Here is a 25,050-nt window from a genome sequence, read left to right as displayed (position 1 = left end):
TGGAGAAGAAATTATATGACCATCCCTAGGCGGAGGTGTGTGCACTTCCAAGTCCCCAGTCTAGTCTTATTTGATAATAGGTATGAAATGAAAAAGGGATTTAAATTAAAACAATCGGGTAATGAATATCTTAATGACTTAAAAAATAAATTTATTTATATTATATATCAGAATAATAAATAACACTCTTATAAAAAATTTAAAACATTCATTACACGAATATTTTAATTAATTCTTATTTATCTCTTTAATTTTATAACTGTATATTCTACTAATAAAAAGACTATTTATATTTTATGTCGTCTGTACCATGATCACATTCCTAGATTGCACAAGAACATGCTAATCTATCAGAATACCTATTAATTGATTTATTGATAGTTTGGCTCTACAAATGGGAAAGCTTAACCTGAAGACAAAAGAATTAGTAAATATTGATATGTTGAACAACACAGGCATTGGAAGAACTTGACTGACCTTTAATCAAAAATAAATCATTCTGATCAGTTGTTTCAAAATTTTGGAACGTTGAAATAATACTTCTTTATAATATTACCGGCAGAAAAAAAATTACGAAATTACAAAAAAAATTGCAAAGTTGGGATTTGTGAAGCAATAGGAACTACTACGAATGTAAATATTACAGATGTCTATAACAATACGTTATCCCATTGGCCCAAATCTAGAGATTAAGCGTAATAAATGCATTTCTTAAATCTTTTTATATACCTATACATACATAATATATATGTTTGTTTGAAGATAAGTGGGCTATTATTGTGTTCTTTTATAACAAGTAATAAATCATTTTAAAAATTGAATATGATAATTGATAATTTGTTATATGGTAAATTTTAGCTACGACATCTACATAAGAGGCTTTTTATAATGATTTGGCACCAAAAGTGTATGATACTTGTGGATTATACAAGCGAAGGAACAAGATGGTTTTTTTTTTCCTTGTTATATATTAGTCGTCTTAACATTCCCTTCTTGTTTTCTATAGCTATCCTTCAAATACCAGAAAATATCTTATGTTATGTTATGTTTAAGTTATGTAACAGAGGTGGGAAAGCTTCTCTGCATCATCACAAATGTTATATATAGTAGTTTTATTTGTAAACAATTTCTATAAAGAAAATTGGAGACCCACATCCCCTGAAAGTTAATTATAAATTAAATAATCAATCAGTGAGTATTTGCATAATTTTTATAATACAAGTCGAATTATTATTTATATAATTTAATACAATGATATTAACGAGTGAGTCCATTAGATATAAAAAATTATACAGTTTCTGCTGCCACAACTCAACAAATAAAGGTGCAAAATATAATAAAAGAGAAGAATGTAGATTTGTTAACAAAGCAAAAATCAATGATAAGAAAGTCCTCTCTGTATTTAGGGTAAATTTTGTTACAGAAAAGAGAGATAAAGGTTCGGCAAAGTAATGTGGAAACCCTTCGCAAAGAAAGATTGTTCCACTAATCAAAGAAATATATCGTAATTGAGTGCTGGATTATAAATATTTTTTTAGTCAATTAGAGATAACTCTAATATCATATAATCAAATATTCGTTTGGGGAAAAAGTAATTTCATTTTTCTGCCCCTCTTTTCTAAGTAAGTATAATTTTTTTACTATTGGTCACATGGATCATATACTATACAGCGTTGTAAATGTGTGAGTATATACTACAAACGCTTTTTAAACAGTATTGCGCTTGACTAGTGCAGTCGTGACTTATCGTTCATCGAGTATGGAGGTCTCAAGGAAGAAATTCGCCATATTTTACATTTTTAATACCTGAAAGGGAAAAATGCATTGAAGACCACCATAAAAATTTGCGATGTATAGGGGGGCAATACTCTTTCGGTTCGTGTTGCACAACATTGGTTCGAGCTATTTTTCCTCCCGATCAATTCTGCCCTTTACTTTGAACAATTCAACCATTTGAAGCTGGCAATTGAACAGAAGAGGCCAGTATTGTTGAATAGGATACAACAAGAAATCATCAAGACAACGCCAGGCCGCACACATCTTTGATGACGCGCCAGATGCTCTGGGAACTTGAATGGGAAGTTTTCAAGTATCCAGCCTTCAGTCTGGACCTGCCACCAAGTTCTTGTCTATGGACAACGCGCTTTGGTGCACAAATTTGGCCTTTTAAAATTGACTGTCCGATTTTTTGCCAATTGGTACAAGGATTTCTACGAAAAGGGCATCATGAAGTTGGATTTTCGTTGGCAACAAGTATAGAACAAAACGGGGCATGCTTTACTTAAATCGGATGATTATAACACTTCTTATAAAGCATTGAAATAAAGCGAAAAATAACCCAACTTACTTATTATTTTCATTGAATGCTTATCAAGCTATAGAGTATGTATATTATATATACTACAAGTGTCAAAACTGAGGGTTAAGTATGATTTTAGGTATCTTTACTTTTGAAACTAGCTCGTTACTTCTCAAAGTCTAAATGATTTTACTTTTCGCGATAGGTAACTTTTTTTTTTTGATGACCATTCTTTGAGGTACTGATTCGTCGTATTTTTTTCCAAACCTGGAGAAAAAATTAAAGGATGAAAGAAAGTATGAAAAAGGGACTTGATAATTTTTTTAATAAAAAAGTATGATAGATAAAGATCTTAACTATGTTGTTTTAAAGTTTCATAGAAAAAAAATTGACAAGACATATTTAGAGACTCATCTTAAGAAAAAAAAAAAAGACTTGTGTCAAAGAAGTAAGTTTTTTATAAAAATAAAGATAAAAACAAGTTAACTTTAATATTTCATCAAATAATTTGAATTAGAATAACATCCAAAAGTAGTTTTTTTGTCTATTAAAAATTGAAAAAACAACAACATTCTGACAAGTAAACGATGCACCACGTAAAACGCGCACAAAAATTGAATTATTGAATTTTTCGTTCACATATTCAATTTTATTGGCTTAAAATTTATTATTGAGTAATTAAAAATATATTTTCAAAATATATATTAACTATTTTTTCAAAAATAATATACTTTTTCTTTATGATATTTAGAAAAATACTTGCAAAATTGCTTAGTTAGAAAATCTTCACTTTTTAGAGATTACTTAAACAACAGTAAAGAATGAGAAATATAAGACTACAACGGAAATTCAATTTTGTCGTAATTGTTTTGTAGATATCAAATTGTCCCTGACTTATACATACATCTAAATGGATATAAATCGTGCTGTGTCACTCCTTATTTAGAACTAAAGACTGGAATCCCGTCCAGTTCAGTCTCGGTCCGATCCAGTTCAATCCTACATCTCACTCCTAAAACTTATAAAATTCCGTTCTTGATGACATTACTCTACTTTATTTCTTCTTTTTTAATTAGTTTTATAACTGTCATTCTCAAGGACTGGTCCTAAGGATGGACTGGACTGGACTGAATATATAAGAAATGACTCAACACTAGATATAAAGGTAAAAAAGCCATTTATACTTGATAATGAACATATATGTACGTCATTTCGCTAAAAATAACGTCAATACAAATTATCATCCTATGTTCATGGCTAATATTTACTCAATAAATAATAAGGCTTCTAAATATAAATGTTGTCATTGCTTATAACGAAGCATATTAAGAGCACATGACTGAATAAAACCAAACTAGCTGTTTAATATAAATACATGTATATCATAACTTATGATTCACAGGTATATTTATGGTAACTAAATTTTCTTTCTTGGGATCCTGTTTTCCCGGAATTTCTAGATTTGACACCTACGGGATATTCCCAGGAAATCCCAAATTGAAATACTTCGTTATATAAGACTTTCATGCTCCTTATAAGACATCAATAAAATTGTATACTTACAATCAAAATAACAGAGTGTAGAGCTTCAGCATCGCTATTACAGGGTAAATAGTTTTTTGCTCCTCAAAACATCATTTACCTTTTTAAGTACCCAATTTTTTGTATATCCTTAGATAAGAGAATTTTGACCTTTGTGTTTTCTTGAAGTGATCACTAACTCCTATTATCTGCCAATTTATCTTATGGATCTTCGTTTTCGTTACCAATTTTTCATATGGATTTGATTAGTGGTGTACATAAAGTTTCCCTTATAGGCTATATATAATTAATTTTCTCTGTGAAAAATTGACCTTAAATGTGCGCTTATACCAAGAGCTCGCGATACATAATTTGACCGTATAAGGTTTTAATATAAATTCCAAATAGATACAGTAAATAGTGATAAAAAATATATCTAATTCAATAAAAAAACTAAAGGAACACAGGATTAACAGAAAACACTTTAGAAATAAATTAAAATTGCCAATTGACGATATATCATTTTGATTTTTTTATCATTGGAGACTAATGAGTTTCACATCTTGCACATATGTAGTAGGAAGATTCTTCAATAAACGAACCTCTCGGATGGCGATATATGAGTTAAGTGAGCATCTTCACATAAATGAATTTCAAAACTGAAGAGCAAATAAAAGCTTTGCTCAAAACAAGTTGGAAATAAGGAACACAAATTCAAGCATAATTTATATACTTTATTTCTTTTAATTTATTATTATTATACTAGCAGCCAATAAGGGGCTCCATGCCAAATTTGCACGTGCCAATAATATGCAATCCTCTATTAACTTAGTAAAAAATTTATTATTTATGAGTTAATTTAACATCAAGAAATGTCGAATTGTGATATTCCCCCTCAACCTCTTGTAATTTTTTTAAATCAGTCCCATAAATAAACACTAAATAACAAATAGACTTGATATCTCAAAGTATCCAACATAAAATACATATATGATATTTAAAATTAAAATTTAATGTGTAAAATGGATAGTTTCTAAATGTATTTCTATGTGCATTTATGTTTAAAGTTACATGATGTGCTTTTTCACATCAACATCTCTGAATTTGATGAAATTTTGACTAGAAAAAAATGAAAAACCGAAATATGGATTCCTATTTTTTGGCAATTTTATAAAAACTGTGGTGCACATTTAATTTCAAATATTAATACCTTCTGAACCTGTTGTTTAATTTCAACAAACATTGTTTTTCTGAAAATTTAAAATTTGAGAAAAATGTTTTATTTCGAGATTATTTTTATATTAGTTTGATTGGGGAACATGAACTTTGACCTTAAATTTTACCTCAGGAATTAAAGTTATCTAAATAAATTTGAAGTTTTTTTAGCTCAAGATGTTGCTTACAAGAAAAGAAAATATGAAGATGATTTATATATATAAATATTGGGTGATTTGTGATATCTGGATTTGAATTAGAAATTATATGCAGTGTGTTATACAAACACACTACTATTATAAATATAAGCATTTATTTCAAAATATTATATATAATTTGAATTTAAAATCTAGTATTTATTTAATAGGGTGTAATTCAAAGTTTTTATATATTAAAGATCTTGGCCTCAAATCAAATAAACATAAAACAATTTTGGAATAATTTTTTTTTTCACATATTTATATTTTTCTGAAATGTATTGTTTATTGAAATTAAACAGTGAAGATATGGCAAATTAAAATTAGGTATGTTTCAGAGTTTTTCCTAAAATTTTAAGAATAAATCTCGGGAACTAATAGTCTCATAGGAAAAAAATGGAAATGAAGTTTCTAGGTAAAATTTGAAATGTAGAATAGAACAAAATTTCATCAAACTAGGAGGTGGTTAATGAACAATTGTTTTTTTGTTTTTTTTTGCAGTTTGATGTGGAATTACCCTAATATATTCGTCATAAAGTTTCACTTTTGAACTATGCAATCAGTACAAGTTATGAATGTCACAATATATTTCTAGATTTAAGTACACGTTACAGTCCATTGCTATCAAATTTAATGTTTCAATTCCTGGAATTTATTGGGGATTTTGATTCAAAACTAGACGTAATAGACACTTGATAATTTAATATATATGCAATACAAATATTGTTTAAAATAATATATATAGATACGTACATTATGAAGAAAAAAAAACCCAAAAAAATTAAGCTATGGAGGAAAATTGTTTTTTATCAGTTTTGTATTATCTTTTTGAGGATGAACCTCAATAAAAACTCTTTCACCCAATGCATATTACTTAATGCATTGGGAAACATAAGATTTTATTGAACTTCTTTAGAAAAAGTATCCCTTTTTCAATTATATTATTCTATAGTATCTTCTAGGATAGGGAACTCCCACTTCCATCAAATTTAATGCTGACCTTAATGGTTAAAAAATGAATTTTTAGTCTTACCACTTCTAAATCACTTAAGCACCTCTAATATATAATATGGTAGCAAGAGAGACCAGTCACATTAATTTCATTAATCTTAAGATTTAGTTCAAGTATAGATTTGTACAAAGACTACTTATCAAATTGGATATTTTTTATTTATGTCTGGAGGACATTATTTATAAATTCTAATAATGGTAATGTTAAAGAAAAATAGATCTCAATATATGTAACATAACTTGTGATGCAAAATTTCATTATTATTTTAAATGTGTTGAAGAAGTAACTGATATTTTACTGTGTGTTTTTTTTAACATACGGTAATAATTGTAATAATAAGGTACTGGAAGAGAGTTCCTACGTTACAGGGCTGAATGAAGCACTGGTTTATTTAAAATCCAAATTTATTTTACAAAATTCACCAAGGACCTCATTATACAGCATTTTGTATCCTCCAATCTGGAGAATTGATAAAAATATTTCCTTTACTACCAGTCCTGGAGTAAGCTATATAAATTTGGTAGTGAGAAAAACTAGGATTTTTTTTTATTACTATTAAGGCTCATAAACATTTATATTATAATATAATATATGTAAGTAGAGGAATTGAGTTATGTAACATTAATAAGCATTTTATTTCAAAATTATTCGCCCACCAAAGAACTTTTCAGTACGTGCTGAGATACGATAATAAAAAAAATTGGCCAATTAATAAAACATGATTAGATGTAGTAAAACGTGCATAAATAATAAAATTTATAAATTAAATGATTTTCTTAGTCAACTCCGACCACCTTAACTGACTGACCTTAGCTCTTGCATATAGAAATGCCAAAAAGTTTCATAGGTAGTTGGAATCTTTTAAATGGTAATATGTTATTCGAGGGCATTATAGGAATTTCGGGAGTAAAACAAATTCCCCTAGGGCAGACCCTGTCAAGATGGTAGCATCAGTACTGTTCCGGAAAAGTTGTTTGACACAAAGCTTTGTTCCATTACACAGGTGTGGAGGTTCAAAATTTCTTATAGGCATAGCAGGTACTCCAATTTTAAGATTTAATAGGTGAGATGGAGTACTATTTGGGTTAAGCGAATTCAGAAACTAAATGGGATAACGGACTGTATAACTTGAATGACACTGTCAATAGACTTGTAAGTCTTAAGTTATCCTAGTACTATAAGCATCAGTTGATGGTTCGTTCTATTGACATCATCATTTCAGGGAGCTGAAATAGCACGCTTGTAGAGCCACTCATATGAATAAACTTAATTAACTTGCTAGGTAAGTATGGACACACTTTTGCGACCAATTATTTTGGAGACTGGATAATGTTAGGAGTACTAGATACATCTTTTTCCCCATTGTCACAATAAGGTACTTCACCATCACCAACTTGTTTGAGATTGTCAGCAAAATCTCCTTCATTTGGTCTCCAAATAAAACCACTCAAACATTGTTATGAAGCTCAAAGTGCTTATTCCAGAGAGAAAAGGGTTTGAAAAATGCATTTACTCGTATCTAATCTGCTCAAGTACCCTTTGATATGACAGGATGAGTTTGCCTAAAATTACCAATTACAACAGTTGTAAAAGTATCATGGGAATATGATTGGTTATTTTCTATTTCTAAATTTCAGAGTCAACTGAGCCAGATGGTTGCATGGGGCTTCACTCGAAAGTGCATGTCAATGCTTAGAAGTATTTCTGTCAATATATCTCTTTTTGAGTGACATAAGAGCTATTTGAAAGGAAAGAATATCAGTTAAATCTACAAAAAAAATTCAACTAATCCGAATATGACCTGCTTTAAAGACAAAATTTAAATTCTTAGCCTGTTTAGTCTGTTATTCTAACGCCTTTCTCTCAATATATATATATATAAATAGTACGAGTTGTAATATGGACAGGCAAATTGTTAAGGTTGCAAACAAAAAATGAGGCTAATAATTTTAACTAAAGGATTTACACTACTCAGAAAGAAGATGCTTACGTTTAAAATATTTGATAGTGTATTTTTGAATTTGATTTATTTTTTGAAGAGGCTCTGTCGTGGAAGAATTTGTACTAGTTAATATAATATATATTTACTTATGGGCAATTTCACATCAAATTGCCCAAAGGTTTTCACCCCAACATGTCAGAATTTGCTGAAAATACTCCAACTCCTAATTTTTACTTGTTCGTTTTGCTATCATAATCTGATATTATGACAGGGAATTTTTGACAAATCTTTGTACATTTTGACAGAAGACTTTTTTTAAAAGAAAATACAAATTTAAAAAATGACATTTTTTTTTATAAAAATAAACAATTTGAATATCTTTTTTTCCAAATTACCCAAAAAAATGATAACAAGGAAGTATATATTTATTTGGAAATGTGATAAAAAATCCATATTTTGACAACTATCAAAATATTATGATCAAAACTTACACAAATTTGGAAATAATTTTTAGTCCATGTGGTGTAACATCCCCCACTCCTGTAGTCACAGCCCTAGAACTACAATAAATATGTTGTATTTCAGGGAAATTAAAGTTACCACTATCAAACTAGCAACCAAACCCGTTAGCAAAGTTTATGGCTTGCAATGACGGAATAGCTCTACTTTCACAAGTCTAAATGTCACATGTCTAAATTTTAGCACCCCTACTATTGACAAATTTATATTAATTTTTTTAAATTACCTCTTTGTTAGGGGAGCATCGGCTTTTCCTTTTTCGATTAGATGTCCCCTAGATTTTTTAATTTTTTTATAGGAGAATTACATTATTTTTTCCAATTTGTGATTTTAAAAAATAAATTTCAATTATTGTTTTTTGATAATTTGGCATCCTTTAAAATATACATCCCAGGGGGGAGGGTATGGACCCTCCCGCTATACTACCACTAGTATTAGTATTAGTATGAACATAATTATATGGCTACTTGAGAAGTTGGAGAAACAAGTAACGGAAAAACAGAAAATATTATATATCCATAAGCACTTAAATGAATAATTTAAAAATATTTTTTTAAATATTAATGTCTTATTCAGTTTGATCTGTAAATGTGCTGCAACACGTAGAGCATAATGCAGCTTATTAACAGAGCTTAGAACTTGTACTCGAAACTTGCGATTCAACTCGTACTTTAGTCCGTATATTGAAAACGTGCGACTCGACTTGATCACACAATCAAAGACTCGACTTGGACTCAAAGTTAATTTCAATTTTTTCACTCATTGAAGTATCTTTTATTTTCTTCAAATTTGAACTGGTTCGATGAAAATATTCAAGGACTTGTAGTTGTGAGCAAATGCTTCCAGTACGACTTGGCCTTTAAGGGGGAATTATTTTTTTCTGTTTTTGCAACTGACATCTTTGACACTTTCCCCTAAAATAATATAGGGCCTTCCTTAATAAATAATTTAGTTTAGTTTTAATCGGATGACATTCGTCAATCTTTTTTTTTGGTCCCTTTTCCTATATTATGTTAATATTTAGTTTAATGGCGTCTTTTTTGAAATAATAATCGTGTCAATTTCTAAATAATCCTTTTTGCAGAAAAAGATTTTTAAGTCATTACGTAAATAATCCAAAATTTCCCACTACCCACACATATATTCCGACTCTAATACCCCCTCCCCACCCCTCTAGTAACACCTTCCCTGCTGACGACAATCTATTTGGTCATTTGACTATAGAAAATGCAGAGTCCCATTTAGAATTACTTTCGATAGAGGAATGCTATCCACTTTTAATATATTACTAATGATGAAAATCCTGCGAAAATTGGCGTATTAAAAAAAAAAGAAACCGAAAATCAACATGTTAGCCCTCAAAATTTGAAGAATGTTTTGGAGGGGAGAAAGAATAATGACGTTTCATTTCATCAGCAACAATAAGCTGTGATAAGGGAAGGAGAAAATATCTAGGTAATTTGCTAGAATTACTCCGATGTTGCTCCCCAATTCTTTTGTGAGTCCAACAAGGATTTACAATGATAACTACCTAACAGATCCTCAGCGTCACATTCCATCATTTATGAGCAAAGTGAATGTTTAATCAGGTTTTGAATATATTTAGCAAAGGATGTTCACTATATAGGAATTAAATAATAATGACAATTGCTAAGCAAAAGAAAATTCATTATTCAGATTATCAATTCCAAAAAATCCGTCTAAAAAATTCACAAGATTTACTTTTGTTTACTTTACGCCTGTTTTCAGTGGATTCTTGCAAGATTAATAGAAATATTAGTATTTTACCATGAACTTTTGTAGCTTTTATTGACTATTTATGGAAGATTTGTATGTATGTGTACTATGCTTTATACAATTGGCTTGCAAAGTAGTGTTGTTTGATATACTGGCATTACAGGGCTGTCAGAAGTGGGAACAGGAGGCAAATGGGCTATTTTTTAATTTAGGTATTCTACCTAATGCTACCCCCTTTAGTTACGGGAGTGATACACATAAACATAAATTTAGATTCATATGGTTTCAATGGTCATCCAAATAAATTTTCCGTAATTGGTGAATCGGTTCAAAAATATTGGTATCGTGACAACACTATTTTATATTTTGTAAACCACAAGAATGTTTCACAGAAAACTAAGTCACTTTTATTCCATTTAATTAAAAAAATTTCGTTATTAAAATTTAACTGGTTCTTTACTTACTAAAGTTTTATTCGATAAATGATCTTTACCAGATGATTTTGCCATCCATTTTGTGATTGAGTATATAGTATAGAGAGGATAAATATATTTTCTGACTTTCTTCCATTTAGACGACATGATAGAATACGTTATCTTCAAGATTATTGAACCTTGAATGACTTAAGTTTTACATGCATAAATAACTAAGAATAATAATTATAGTTAATCCGTGCATCATGTTTGTCAATAATAGAAGATTATATCTATCAATTGACATTAATCTATATTGTCTAAGCAATATTCATGTGAGATCTGGAACAACTCGTTTGTATTTGCATGTTTCACTAAGGATAAACCTCTTAATATCAGATTCCTTATCGATTTGAGAACACAAGTATGTATACTTCCTACTAGTCTTACTTCTTACATCGTGCGTTATATTTGAGATTTTTTTAATAAACAAATTGATAAATATGTTAGTAAGAAGTTTTTTTATCAAAATATTTTCATTAAAATATCGAATAAAGAGATTATTAAAGATTCAAAAACACTATCAATAAGTGCCCAAAATTCATAAATACGGACAAGTTTCAAATCAAAAAATTTAACTTCGGACGTTATTCGAATCATTTTTTTAAATTTCAGACACCATGAAAAAGCAAAAATATAGGAGATAAATATATATAAATAGGAGTGCAAATGCTGTTTAAATATTTATCTCTTGGTGGATAAAATTCAAAATGAAACGTACCTATTCTTGTACGCAAGAAAATCCTTGATTATTTGGCAATCCTTGATATGAAAGATCTCATGTTATTTTATGAGAACGAATAGAGAGAGGAACAGACACACGGTACATAAATTGGAAGAAGAAATTATAAAAAGAGGTATTATCACTCCTCCTCCTTTTGTCGTAATAATAATTAATATAATTTATACATGATCATGTCTGTGTTTCCAACTCTGTCTCGGGAAAGAATTTAATAGATCCAGTTCTGCGATATGATACCATATATTCCATGGATACCGTCAATATCCGATTTACTGTTAAATCTTTAATCGGATTATAACTCTAGCCAAGTATATATAGAGTCTTTCGGAGTCCAAGTTGCTTCACTTCAACTCATGGAACCTCGGGAAATAATCAACTTTGCAAATATGTGCTATAATTCTCGTATCTTGTTTGCTCCTATCGTCAACTCCAGAAAGTTAAATCCTCATTTCCAATACGATCCTATATTTCATTGAGACTCTTCCATGTCAAAATGTATATTATAATCTTGATAATATGTTGGATTATTATGAAGAGGAATTGTCTCCAACTCTAAATTCTTCATTCACTTCAACAATCAAGAGTTATCATATACCTATATTCCGACATCCGATGATGTTGATGATATAGCCTGTTACATTCTTTGGTTTCATTTATCAATATTATTTACAACATCGCTATCTGCATAGATATTTTGTATTACCGTTCTACAAAATCCAAGTTGTTGAGAAAGGCTTCATTTATTAACTTGGAAGATTCATGTTCGATTATTATTTCAAAAGTTGGTAGTCAATATTATTATACATTCAACTGAAGGCACTGTAATATAGTAGATAAAAGTATATTATGCCAGTAAGGGTGATAATTTTGGTAAGAATAGAAAAGCGTGCGAGGAGAAGAGAAGAAATACTTATGGCATCATTTATTAAATAATATACATATTCTTCTATCAATCAAGAACGTTATCATTCCCGCTTTTATTATTCAATATTAATATAATATTAGATGCTGATAGTCGATAGAGAACTGAATAAAATGCCTAATATAACGTCGCCTTCTGTCTGGATTTATGAAAATGGAGGCCCCGGAATTTGGAAAATACTTACCGGATGAGAAACAGATGGCTTATCGGATTTTTCATATAAATGTGCCTTTAGTCCCCTGTCTAGAATTCTACGACACTCATTATCCTCATCTCATATCAAGAGCATGGATATTCATCAAAAAAATCAAGTTAATGATGAATATATCAAGTCAGACTTTAACTCTGATCTCACAAAGATGCTTATTGCATGTATATACCCTTACCCATTGCTAATCATCTACGTTCAAAAAAATTATAGAAAAATACACGGGTAAGTCTATCCCTTCCCGAGGAACTATCATTTAATTAATGGAGGATGTTGTTACGGATGTCATTTATAGAAATACATATAAAAATGTTTTGAGTCATCCACACCAAATGACGATCAATTTAAAAGTAAAAAGTAGAAAATATTTACTAATTTCGAAATGGAACTCTGAATTTTGTACTATCTAACAGTATGTATTCAATTATTTTTTAAATTTAGCCATAAAATATGATTCTATTTTAGCTAAACATATCAAGAATTATGATACACAACTCATTAAAGGGCAAAAACAACTGCTTAAACGGTCACAACAACGGGGGTAGTAGCTTTGGATGGTTCGCAACTAGTTTGTCTGAGACTAGTTTCCTCACTTAAAGACTTGGGTATGATAATTAGGTTTTCCAATATTACATAGTCAATAAATATTCCTTTTTTATCACTTAGCTATGGTTGATGGGCTCCAAGAAATGGTGTTCAGAAAACTCATAAAAGGCAAAAACAACTGCTCAAATGGTCACAACAACGCGGGTAGTGACATTGGGTGTAGTATTATAATTAGCGATTGTGTATATCTTTCATGATAATAGTATGTTATATAAGCATAAATAACGGGGGGAAAACTCTTTTTTGATGCTCTTAATAAGGAGTATTATCGCCGGACATTACTACATAATTAGCTTTTGCTCTAAATCTTTAAGATGGATTTATTTCTAACATTTTTTTATTAGTATATTTATTTTCTAATTTTATGATTTTGACATTTACTTTATTATTAATAATTGGTTAGATCTCATCGGTAGAGATATATCTATCCTGTGCACAATTGTATATAGCAACTTTTTGATTCAACTCCACGTCTCGCTTGTGTTATGGAACCTAAAGTTATGACATATTTAACTGGATTCCGATGTCAGAACAAGGAAATATTATTTGGATCAATCTATTATTTCAATATTCTGTATATATAATTTATTGTTATTAGTTATATGATTCCAATTGTTTAATTTTGTATATTTAACATAAATTTATGATGGTATAATTTTTAGTATGTAGATTATATTTAATTAAAGCCTTCTTTTTTAAATCTGGAACTTCAAATATATTTCGAAATACTCTACTTTGTCGTTTTATTAGCTATTCTGAGAATAACAATTGATAGTCCCAAAGGACAACCGTTCTTAAGGACCGTTTGTGGAGTGTGACGTTTTCAAATCTACTGTAACGGATAAAAAACGTCTAAGTCAATTATACGTAGTATATCTTCATTAAACATTTTGCTAATAAATAGTGTCGTTATACCCTTAAAAATCATAATAAAGCAGCCAGATGATAATCACATCAGTATTTTAAATAATGATACCATATGTCTTTTTTTTTCCTTCTCCTTGCACGCGTTTTTCTCTACAATATTATCTACTTTAGTTATGATAAAAAATCTGTGTTGGACTGAGACTAGATCTTAGGATCAACTTCGAAGTAATTCTTACCAATGGTTTTACTATATACGAGTAGGATTTGTGTTTACTTCCTTTCAAATCCTCTCAGGACTGTTCACAGCTAATCTAATAAAACGTCATGACAGTTGATCTGCTCTTTTCCAAAACATTATTCAAATTGTCGGGGTTACCACGTTAATTTTCGGTTTCTCTTTTTAGCATACCAGTGAATACCATTTTGGACGGTAAAACTATTGAATGATTTAGAAATATCCCAGGATAGAACCCTTCTGATATGTTATAATACACCATGGCCCACAGGTTGTGTAAGTGAAATGCTAGGCCCCGACACGAAAACACAATAAAAAAGAATTAAATCCAAAGTATTCCAATGTAAAACTTTGAGCTAACTCCCGTCTTTAAAAATTGTTTTTTTATTTCATTTAACAATGTTTATAGGACTACCAAAAAGTTTACATAGGTTTCCTTTGCTTCTATTAAAACATTAAGTATGAAAATATCAAACAGATTTGACCTTGGACAATCCGTGGGCTGGGGTTTATTATAGTTTATTAGAAGGGTTTGTTAGTACGTAGGAACGCGGCGGTGGTGGAGTTTAAACTGCCTTGGGCCCAGCACTTCACCTGTAAAACCTGAGGGCCAGGGTGTTTTTTGGAATATTACAAGGGTTTCTTGATGCTCAGGAAAGCAGCGGAAAATAAATTTAGCTTACCATGGGGTCCAGTAGCTCACCTACACAACAATTGTCTACAACCTTTTTACAACAACCATTTTACAGTGAACCGTGCCGGTCATGAGATGAAGGAAATAAACAGACATATATATATATATATAAATAAACACCCCGTATCTAGCAATGATATAGCAAGGCATACTCCGACATTCCATCCCAACAAGAACTTACCCTTATAACTCCGCAACAAATTATCAGTTATACCTTTTTGTCTTTCACATACATGTGATTACTTTATAATTATTCACTGTTCCCTCTTCAAGAATTTTTTTAATTATTATAGCTGTGTAAAATAAAAACATATATTCAGGGAGTAAGTGGCAAACCACCGAATGTATTTTGCTAAAATGTTTCATGTAAGCTTTTAAAGGCTCAAGAGATGGTTCAGTCAACAATTTTTTTGGCCTTCTTAGCCATGCCGGTATAAAATATAAAAACTATAAAAACGAATGTTTTGATTAACAAACGATTACTTCGTATAAAACAAAAAATGAAGACCGTGAAATTCTACAAATTAATGTGGATTCAATGTGAGAAGAAGCGATAGCGCGTAGCGTCCTTAGGTGTCATCCTATGTCGTACTCTGTATACGATACAACCTTTATATATCACCGACTATAGTAACGTTGCACTGGAAAATATTAGCAGAGTAGATCATACTATGTATGTAAATGTATGAAAAATGAATGTTTGTACTTCACTTAGATTAAAATTGAAGTGACTTTGGTTTTAACGCGCGTCCTGAGTTTGATGATGCCTCTGGACGCTTCAGGCCACGACGCCTCGTCTTGCGTCGTATTGTATGTTGTGTATCACCCTTGTTTTATTTACTTTAATAAATATTATGTAGGGATTTGTTTTAGCCATAGTCAACCAATGTGCCTTTTTTAGCAGTAGTGTCTACTTGTATATTATTTTATTATCGTAGTTTTAATGTATAATCCCACACAAATATATTGGTGTATGATTGTACTCCCGATGCAATCGTCTACTTTATCAGCTCTCCCTCCGTTCTCTTACTTCCATACTTAGGCAGTGTTCTAGGAACACCACAAGTGGCGACGAAGATTGAAAATTTATTACCCAATCTGACACTCGTGGATGATCATGTTCTCGGTTGGAACTTGGAAGTGAGGATAAGTTGAGGGAAAAGAAGAAACTAGAGCTCGTGGCATTGGTGAGAGATTATATTGTTATTCCAAGTCCACCGATTTTAGCTATGATACTCAGGCCTCTGGAGATGGTGTGTTAGGCACGACGGTATAGCTGGGGCACGGTAGTCTTCCCCATTCGTGATGGATGGTGCGCAAAGGGGCCATAGATGGTCGTTATGATAGAATGAGTTGTTTGGGGAATTGTACCCGGAGCGGAAAAAGTCTGCTGGTTAATTGTGCTGGGACAGAGGTCCAGTCATGGCTCAATACCATACAAATGATCAGGCTTGTTGATCGGAGTTTTTTCTGATCGGCGATCAATTGCGATATAGCGATATTATATCGCTGATCGCAGTATCGCAATCGGTCCTGATCTTTATATTGCAGTATCGCAACAATAGAGGGAGTTCTCCAATCTTTTTTCTCCCTCATGTATTAAGTTGCTCGAACAGCTGACGATAAGATGTTTCGTGACGCATAAAACACCATAAATATGTACATCTTTTAAATCATAAATTTGATGCTTAGTTCTTATAAACATTATAAAAAATTTATACTATCAATGTTCTAGATGGTTTTAACCATAATGGCATTGCAAAAATTCAAGAAAAAGTCACAATATACTGCTTCATTTAATAACTTAAAATTACCTCCGAATTGGCTTCGAAGTTTTGGGTCAATAATATTAATAAATATTTTTCTTAAACGTAAGGAAGCTTGAACATTTTTCTATTCATTAATGAAAAAAATCTAAAAATTGATTGAGAGCATCAGTTTTTATGAGATGAAATATTTTGTAGTCGCTAATGAATAGAGGATGTAATGAACTGCAGATTTGCGTTTGGCGCAAAAAATCAGCCCTTCTAGTTGACAAAGAAATTTAAAAAAAAACAAAGCTGGAATATTTATCTATTCATTAGTGAAAAAAATATAAACATTGATTGGCGGAATCCGTTTTTATGAGATTAATAAGTTTGTCGTCGCTAATTAATAATAGAACTATTTCCTTATCTTCAAATTGACTTCGAAGTTTTGGGCTAAAAATGACCCTTCTAATTAATAGAGAACTTTTTTTAAACGTAAGGAAGTTTGAATATTTTTCTATTCATTAGTGAAAAAAATATATAAATTGATTATAAAATTATGATAGGAGTAGCTTATTTGTGTTATGTTTATTCTTTTACGGTCACTGAGCCTCGTACAATTCACATCTACCAAAGGGTAGGTTCCGTGATGTAATGGTTTAGTTAAAAAAAACTATTTATTTTCATGGAAAATAAACAAATATATTCAAAGGTTTATATTTATAAAACGACAGGCAATATTGCAAAGATATATTACGGTCAATTATAGGCATTGAATTCAAATTTCTGGGATGAATTAAGATACCCGAGGATATTAAATTTAGTGTGAAACATCGTTTTATATATTTGACTTAATTTGGCCCCAATATTGTCTTAGAAATATAATTTAATAATTTCCTAATTGTAAAATGTGGCGGTGAATTTTGGCTACTTTAAGTACAATTTGAGGTACCTTCAAAGGATTCATCAGAATCATTTGTTCATTGAAATAAACTATAATTTGTTGGAAATGTGTTCCATGTTCAATTTTGAGAAAAATTATTCTAGCTTCGTTTTGGGTTGACGTGCTACGTGCTATTTTCTAACTATTTAAATATTTAATGAATTGGAATCAGCATCGGAATTTTTTACTAGAATCGCATCGGAATCAGCATTTTTACCAGAATCGCATCGGAATCAGCATCAGGATTTATTTTTTTTTTTAAATCGTCTCATCACTGCTCCTAGATATTTCCCACCATAGTTATATTGTGCTTTTTAATCCGTTTCCCCCCTTTATACGATCCCAATCCCAATTTTTTCATTACAATATACTCGTCTTAAAGACAACATCTTATTCATATTTAAAGTAAATAATACAATCCACTAGTCCACTACCCTAAATTATCATTGACACCTTTTATTAGGGGAGGGGGTGTTAAGTCTAAATTCCACTTTTGCTCTGATTTTCTGATAAAATGGGATGTTCTAACAACTTCCAAAAAAAAAAAATTTCCAATTCTGTGTTGCAAAGTTCGGGAGACTATTTAGTATAACATAACTACTGTTGTAAATGTACATATACAATGAAAAAGTTATTTTCATTTTATAAAAAAAGTAATTTGGGTGATGGGGCCCCATCACACAAATTACTTTTTTCGCTACCAATTTTAAAATTATTTTCACCAAAATTCTTCTAAGATATAGTTGCAATAGAAAAGTTTGACAAAAATTTGATTTTCAAATTTTTAAACCAATTTTTGGGATGAACGATGCTGACAAGAGCAAGAAAGGAAGAACCACTATTTTGTACACTTGCCAAAACTGTCCACCTGGCAGAATAGCCTCAAGGATATCTACCAACACCAACTCGAGGATCAATCTCAACCGACACGTCAAGAAATATCACCTTAACAAAGTTAAAGAGTTCGAACTACTACTGGTGGCAAAACTAAGATTGTGGATAGGCGCTCCAAAACGGCACATGCAATTATAAATGGGGATAGGCAAACTTCCACTTTGTCCTTAGCCAAATCTCACCAGAGCTCACAGATGCCCCAGGTCACTGTTGACAATATGATTTTTGACTGGGTGATAAACATCTTCCATTTTCATCAGGATGATCACAACTTTCACTCACGGCAAAGAGGTTATCTCCAAGGCCAGGCTTATGTCCAAAATTGATAACGCCTTGAAGGATATAAAGGAGCCGATAGTCAATAAATTGGCTGAGGCAGATCATATCTACGCAAGCACATAAATCTGGTCAGGTGGCCACTGCACCTTCCTTGGTGTCACAGCTCACAACCTGACTCCCAAATTGGGCAGAAGAAACTTTGCCATCGCCTGCCGAGGATGAAAGAGAAACAAGATCACCAGAACATCAAGAAACAGCTCATCAACATCTTCAGGGAGTATAGTAACCAATGGAAGTTGATTTGTGTAGTCGCCTACTATACCAGCAATTTCAACAAAGCCTTCCAGCAAACTCCTCGTTCCTTAAATCAAGCCCAAACTCAAGAGAAAGAACCCCTCGACTTGAACATGTGCCTGAAGAATCATATGATGATACTCAGCCCATCATTACTGATGAAAAACGCGGACGACAGTGATCTGGATCTCCCCATGCACTTCAGGTAAAACATTATTATAATAATTTTTTTAAAGTGTAGGTGCGGATACAGTATGTATTTTATTTTTTTATTATCATTATAATTTATCGTTTTTTTTAAAGGTGTGCCTGTCATAGCCTAAATTTGGGGGCCACAGTCGACAGCATGAATGCCTCAAACTCGTTCAGCGGGGTATACGCTAAGAACCATTTTTGTCCCCCTATAAATAACAGTCTTTATTTGATTAAATAATTACCTACAGGTGACTATTACTCGTACTTATAAACATAGATAAAAACATAAGAGTTGTGTACATTGCAATATATAATAAATATAATAGGTTACAATTTTATATAACAATCTATCACTAATATCAAATTTCTCTCCCCCCCAACAACAGCAACCACTAACAACCATTATTATATCTTCAGTCTCCTCTAGAAGTTGTGGAGTAAGAGCAACCAGTCGACAAGATTCACAGACGAAGTGAGGGAGAATTTGTCTCGCCTCTTCATCCCTCCCATCACTACAAGAGGGTGAAGGAACTCAGAGCCTCATCACTCTGCTTGCCGGAGCTAACCTTCTTGCTCAAACTGAAAGAAACATGATGTTCATAGAGGAGTGGCTGCGTGTGATGCAGCACCTAGCTGCCGGCGTTGAGGTGCTCTAGGGAGACAAGGGCATATTTTTGGGGCACTGGACGAGGAGAAGGAAAACATCGACAAATGCAAGCCCCTGGTCGAAGCCTTAGTAGCTAAGATTAACAAAAGCTTCGGACCCTACATTGAAATGAGGGAGATGCTGGTCGCCTCTGTTTATTTCACTCAATCCAAAGAAGCCTTTCATACTGAGGACACTCGAGAAAAAGCTAAACAATTGCTTCTTGAGGAGACCACCTTATTTGAAGATCGGCCATAGAAAGGATCTTGACCTACCAGAGGACCAAAAATGGAAAAATATAATGTCGTGCATCCTAGTAGTGGAGCAAGGGTTTGTTCTCCAAGACCAAACTGATCCAGAGGAGTACTAGACAGATGCTGAAAGACGATACTTTTAAAAAGCAGCTCCTGTTAATTTCAAATAAGGACCTATTAATATCATAGTAAAATATTGCACATAAATATATTTGAAAAAGGTGTATAAATCGTTTATTTCAGTTAAAGACATATATATATATAAGTTTAGTTATAGGTTTAAAGGAGTAGTATATTTGAATATGATAGCAATTAAATTGGTCGGATCGCTGATCACAAATGGTCCTGATCGTTAAATCGCTAATTCACGGTGAATTTCTGATTTCAATTTTTGATCGGACCGGAATTTTTTTCCTAATCGCTCACCAGCCTGAAAATTGTTGCTTTGCCTGAAGTGAAAGTTTTTACCTCGACGGTTAGGGCGATTTGTGATGCCTTCTCCCAATCGAAAAGTCTGCTATTCAAATGTTTCCTGCTGTCTGAGATTAAACAGGGAGTCAGGAGGATATGGATGACTACGTAACTCGGTTGCGTCGCTAGGAAAAGTTTGGCCGATTATTGTGTGGGAGATGGAAAGTTTCTTTCAAAGACAAAATTATTCTGGACGTGTTGGTCAAGAATATTTCGTCTCCACGGTTCATTCAAATGTCTTCGAGAGGGGAAGCACAAAGTTGACAGACGCACTGGCAATAGCAAGGTCGTAGGAAATCTCCATCAGCCACGCTAAATTAATGGGGTCGAGTGTATCTGTCATGGCATCCCAATATAAGAGCCCAAAAGGTCTCAGTAGTTCCAAAGTGATGTAGTCTACTTCCAAGGCAAATCCAAATATGGACAGAGGGAATTTCAAGTTTTGTGGGAGAAACCATGTCTTTCAGAAGTCAAAATGCCCTGCGTTTGGCAAAGAGTGAACCCGGTGTGGGAAACTGGGCCATTTTAGGACATGATGTCCGTCATCTGCGCCTATCAGTTCGTCTATCTCTTTCTGGTTTAATGATAGAGTAGGGAATAGAGCCTATGCGTTCTGTATGATAAATGGGAGAAGAATTAAATTTATACTCGTCCTTTTACTCTTTTACCTAAATATATGGTGGACATGTCAAAGGTTGTTAAGAATACTGGTCCAATAGAGGTCTTTGGTGGTGGAAAAGTAAAACTCTGAGCTCTGTCAGGTTGTCTGTTACCTTAAATGGCTCTGACCCTTTTCGTTGTAATTTTATTATGTCTCCTATTGGGCAGGCAATCCTAGGTTTTTAGGATTACTTGGATTTCAGTTTGCTTAAGAAAAATAATTATCTTAATACATCCAATGTGGTTGATTCTATGGAATCCCAAGTGGAGGTCCTGAAAATTAAATATTGGGTTATATTCTATTATTCGAAAAAAAGTACAATTAGGCATACTCAAGCAGTGGTTTACCTAAAGACAATACTTGTCCCGGGTATATTAGATCCTTTTCAGTGCATCTGGGGCTTCGAGAGATGGAGAAACGTGGTACCATTTCTAAGATTAATTGTTTGGAATGGGTCTCTCCAATAGCTTCTGTCCTCAAACCAGATGGAAGTGCTTGGACTTGTGTCAACTTACCCAAACTATCTCTCCAGTGGTAGACAAGATATTCACCCACTCCCTCATCAAGATGAATTTTTTGCAGATCCTGCTCATGCCTGATCCTCCTAAATGGATTTTGAAGATGTTACAAGCAGTATTAGTTTGCAGAAAAATCAAAGGAGTTTTTGGTTATTAATGCTCAGTTATAATGTCTTACAATATTGTCTTGTCTCGGGAAGCAAAGTATTGAACGATAAAAAAAATCAATCCTATATACTATAACACATCCCAGCCCATGGTTTGTGCATATGAACTACTGGGCCCAAGGCAGGTTATATTCTTGCACAAGCGCTTCTCTGAGCATTAAGGATCCCTTGTAATACATCATAATACACTCCGGTTCGCTTGATAACTTGATGAAAAAGTTCACATGTAAGTTCAACATTCTTTATATCCTATAACTTTCATAATAATATAATATAACATCTTTAACTTGTCCTCTAGTTAACCCATTGTTAATGTAAGCGTTCATTTTAGTAAATAAACAATTGTTAGTTAAGATCGCCTGCACAACCCCAGGGGTATTAATAGAGGTATTTGATGTTGAAGGAAGTAACAGCGGAAAAATTTAACCTGATTTTGGGGCCCAGCACTTAACGTGCCCAATCCGTTGGCCGAGGTGAATTACAGCATATTAGAAAGGTCCCTTGATACTTAGAAATGCGGTGGCAGTGGATTTTAAACTACCTAGGGGTTCATCTCTTCACCTGCACAACCCGTGGGGCGTTGTGTATTTTTGGATATTATATGTGATTCATGATGCTCAGGGAAGCGGCTGTGGTAGAAAATTTTCATTCAATAGTTTGAGTAGACTCAAGTGAACTGCTACCTAAATCTGGAATCTAATAAACATTGTATTCTTTCATTTTATCCTAGCCTAAATCAAGGACTACTAGAAGAAAAGGACTAGAGACAGAAAAAAATTAGTAGACAGCTGCAGTCCCATTTTCATGTTTTGTTCTTGTGAAGTTATGTTTTACTGAAGGAATTGTGTATGTTTTTTGGACCTCGGAAACTCGTATATCGTTATTCTTAGACTAAAATGCCAGAGAGATTACATGTACGAAGACTGGAAAGTTTAGTCGATTCCTTTATTTTGATTTCACCTTGAAATGAGGATGTGTTATGGATTTAATATGTCCTTTCTGGTTTTTATCTTCCTGTATATTCGTTTATGTATTTAAGTACTGAGTTTTATGTATTATAAATAGTGTCGTCTCTTGTAAATATATTTAGAGTATAGTTAGAAGACACAGTGTTACATTATTCCTCCACGTGAATTATTCTCCTCATGTCTCTTGGTCATCCTGGATCTCTCCTATTATAAATAAGCTTGCGTCTCTCCCTCGTCAAGACGCAACAGGATGGGATTCTTCTTCAGAGTCCTCATACAAAGGAGGGATTTAATCAGTCAAATTTAACTTCCAAATCCCAGCCATGAAACACAATTCAAATTCATGGGTAGAAGAATCACATCCTCATTTCAAGGTCTAAGAACAACAATAAACGAGTTTTTCTGTCTCTAGTCGTTTTGTTCTAGTAGTCTTTGCCAAAATGTACGAAATAGAAATTATCTTTAAAGGAGAGTCTGGACATTCAACAGCTCAAACGTTAACTGATTCAAGTAAACATATTTCTAAAATTCTAAGTAGATTAAAAGAATAGAACTATTTGCTTATTAGTTTTTGTGTGTGAAAATGCCTGCTAATGCTGCTTTTGGATGCCAGAATAATCATTTTCCAGGAAAAGATACATCGTTTTTTTGCTTTCCGAAAGGTTTACACCAAAATAAAGCATGGTTACGTGTTCTTAGGCGTAAGTACTACAAATAGAAAGTCTCTAATGCTTTATGTTCTGCTTACTTCAAAGAGGAAGATATTTTTTATTCAATAAACCGAAAGGAAGGCATTTAAGACCTGGTGCAATCCCCAGCAAATTGTCTTATTCTAAAAAAGAAAAACAAAGAAAAACACTTTATTCCATAAAGTTACATGATCAAGGTGGAGATAATTCATCTGAAAATGACACAGAACCGGAACGTTGTATACTCCTTGAACACTCCTATGCCAATTCAACAGGTACGGTATTGAAATCATATGATCTTATAAAATGTATGAATTGTTTATATATTAATTTGTATATATTACTAGAACTGAATTTTATTTTAATAGATGAAACAGTTTCCAAATTACGGCTACTCAAATTATTGAATTCAAACTTAATGTACGAGAGTGTTCCTCATAAACTGACGAACACCAGCCTAATTCAGGGAGGTATGTCACATCGACTGTTAATTCTTTAGGTAGAATTGACTCAAATCTTTTTTTTTTTTTTTTTGATCATAGGAATACATTAGTAAATACATATTAAAGGTATTAATGAGGCAATTCATACGTTATCTGTGCAGTTATACAAAAAATATCGCCGTCTGGTCTCCTTGTACCATAAAAAAGCATTGCAACTACGAATTGTTTGTGGTACCACAGAATACGAGATGCTACTTCGACAAGGATTTCCTCTACCAAGTATAAGGACATTGAGAAGACGGTTGGAAGTTTTGGACTTCAAAATTTTTCATTTTTGAGGAAGTAATTACTTCTTGTCACCCTGAAACATTGGGTGAAATTGTACAAAAAAATTGTAATTCGATGCTTCACTTTTATTGTAGAGAGAAAAATATAAAATTTAATAGTACCTCATGCGTTTAAGCTTAAAAATGACGCAAATGAAATTGTTTCTTAATTTGTAAATCCTCTGTTTATTTGTATATTATTTTCTATGAATGTATTTGATTCAGTTTGACATTATTCATTTATATAAGCTTAGCTACGTTATTAGTTCATATTTTTATTTTTATGTAGCGCGCATGATGACCAGACTCTCCTTTTCTAAGGCACTGCTTTTGTTAAAATAGTTCGGTTAGCGAGTGTTGCGTCT

General features: G+C 32.2%; 5 long non-coding RNA genes across 7 annotated transcripts; 3 read left to right on the top strand and 2 right to left on the bottom strand.

The window, feature by feature from the left end:
• Positions 1–1,196: 1,196 nt before the first annotated feature.
• Positions 1,197–3,451, bottom strand: LOC121120291 (uncharacterized). The gene is made up of 2 exons (XR_005864997.2): positions 3,204–3,451; positions 1,197–2,566 (listed from the first exon to the last, which is right to left on the bottom strand). It is a non-coding gene; the product is annotated as an uncharacterized lncRNA (long non-coding RNA).
• Positions 3,452–16,064: 12,613 nt separating this feature from the next.
• Positions 16,065–20,672, top strand: LOC121121099 (uncharacterized). 2 transcript variants are annotated; one of them, XR_005865344.2, is made up of 5 exons: positions 16,065–16,376; positions 16,430–17,149; positions 17,707–19,552; positions 19,651–19,790; positions 19,960–20,672. It is a non-coding gene; the product is annotated as an uncharacterized lncRNA (long non-coding RNA). The 2 variants fall into 2 exon arrangements; XR_005865343.2 differs by having other exon boundaries at positions 19,929–20,672.
• Positions 20,654–24,948, bottom strand: LOC121121097 (uncharacterized). Of its 2 annotated transcripts, none has more exons than XR_005865339.2 (5): positions 24,809–24,948; positions 24,508–24,720; positions 21,906–22,178; positions 21,582–21,846; positions 20,654–21,526 (listed from the first exon to the last, which is right to left on the bottom strand). It is a non-coding gene; the product is annotated as an uncharacterized lncRNA (long non-coding RNA). The 2 variants fall into 2 exon arrangements; XR_005865340.2 differs by having other exon boundaries at positions 21,922–22,178.
• LOC139905855 (uncharacterized) lies at positions 22,361–22,609 on the top strand. The gene is made up of 2 exons (XR_011780947.1): positions 22,361–22,485; positions 22,558–22,609. It is a non-coding gene; the product is annotated as an uncharacterized lncRNA (long non-coding RNA).
• LOC121121098 (uncharacterized) lies at positions 24,055–24,597 on the top strand. The gene is made up of 3 exons (XR_005865342.2): positions 24,055–24,191; positions 24,285–24,386; positions 24,459–24,597. It is a non-coding gene; the product is annotated as an uncharacterized lncRNA (long non-coding RNA).
• Positions 24,949–25,050: the final 102 nt, after the last annotated feature.

Source organism: Lepeophtheirus salmonis, chromosome 6, assembly GCF_016086655.4.
Source record: "Lepeophtheirus salmonis chromosome 6, UVic_Lsal_1.4, whole genome shotgun sequence".
Lineage (NCBI taxonomy): Eukaryota > Metazoa > Arthropoda > Copepoda > Siphonostomatoida > Caligidae > Lepeophtheirus > Lepeophtheirus salmonis.
Note: the sequence above shows the minus strand (reverse complement) of the source record. Positions and strands in the feature narration are given on the sequence as shown.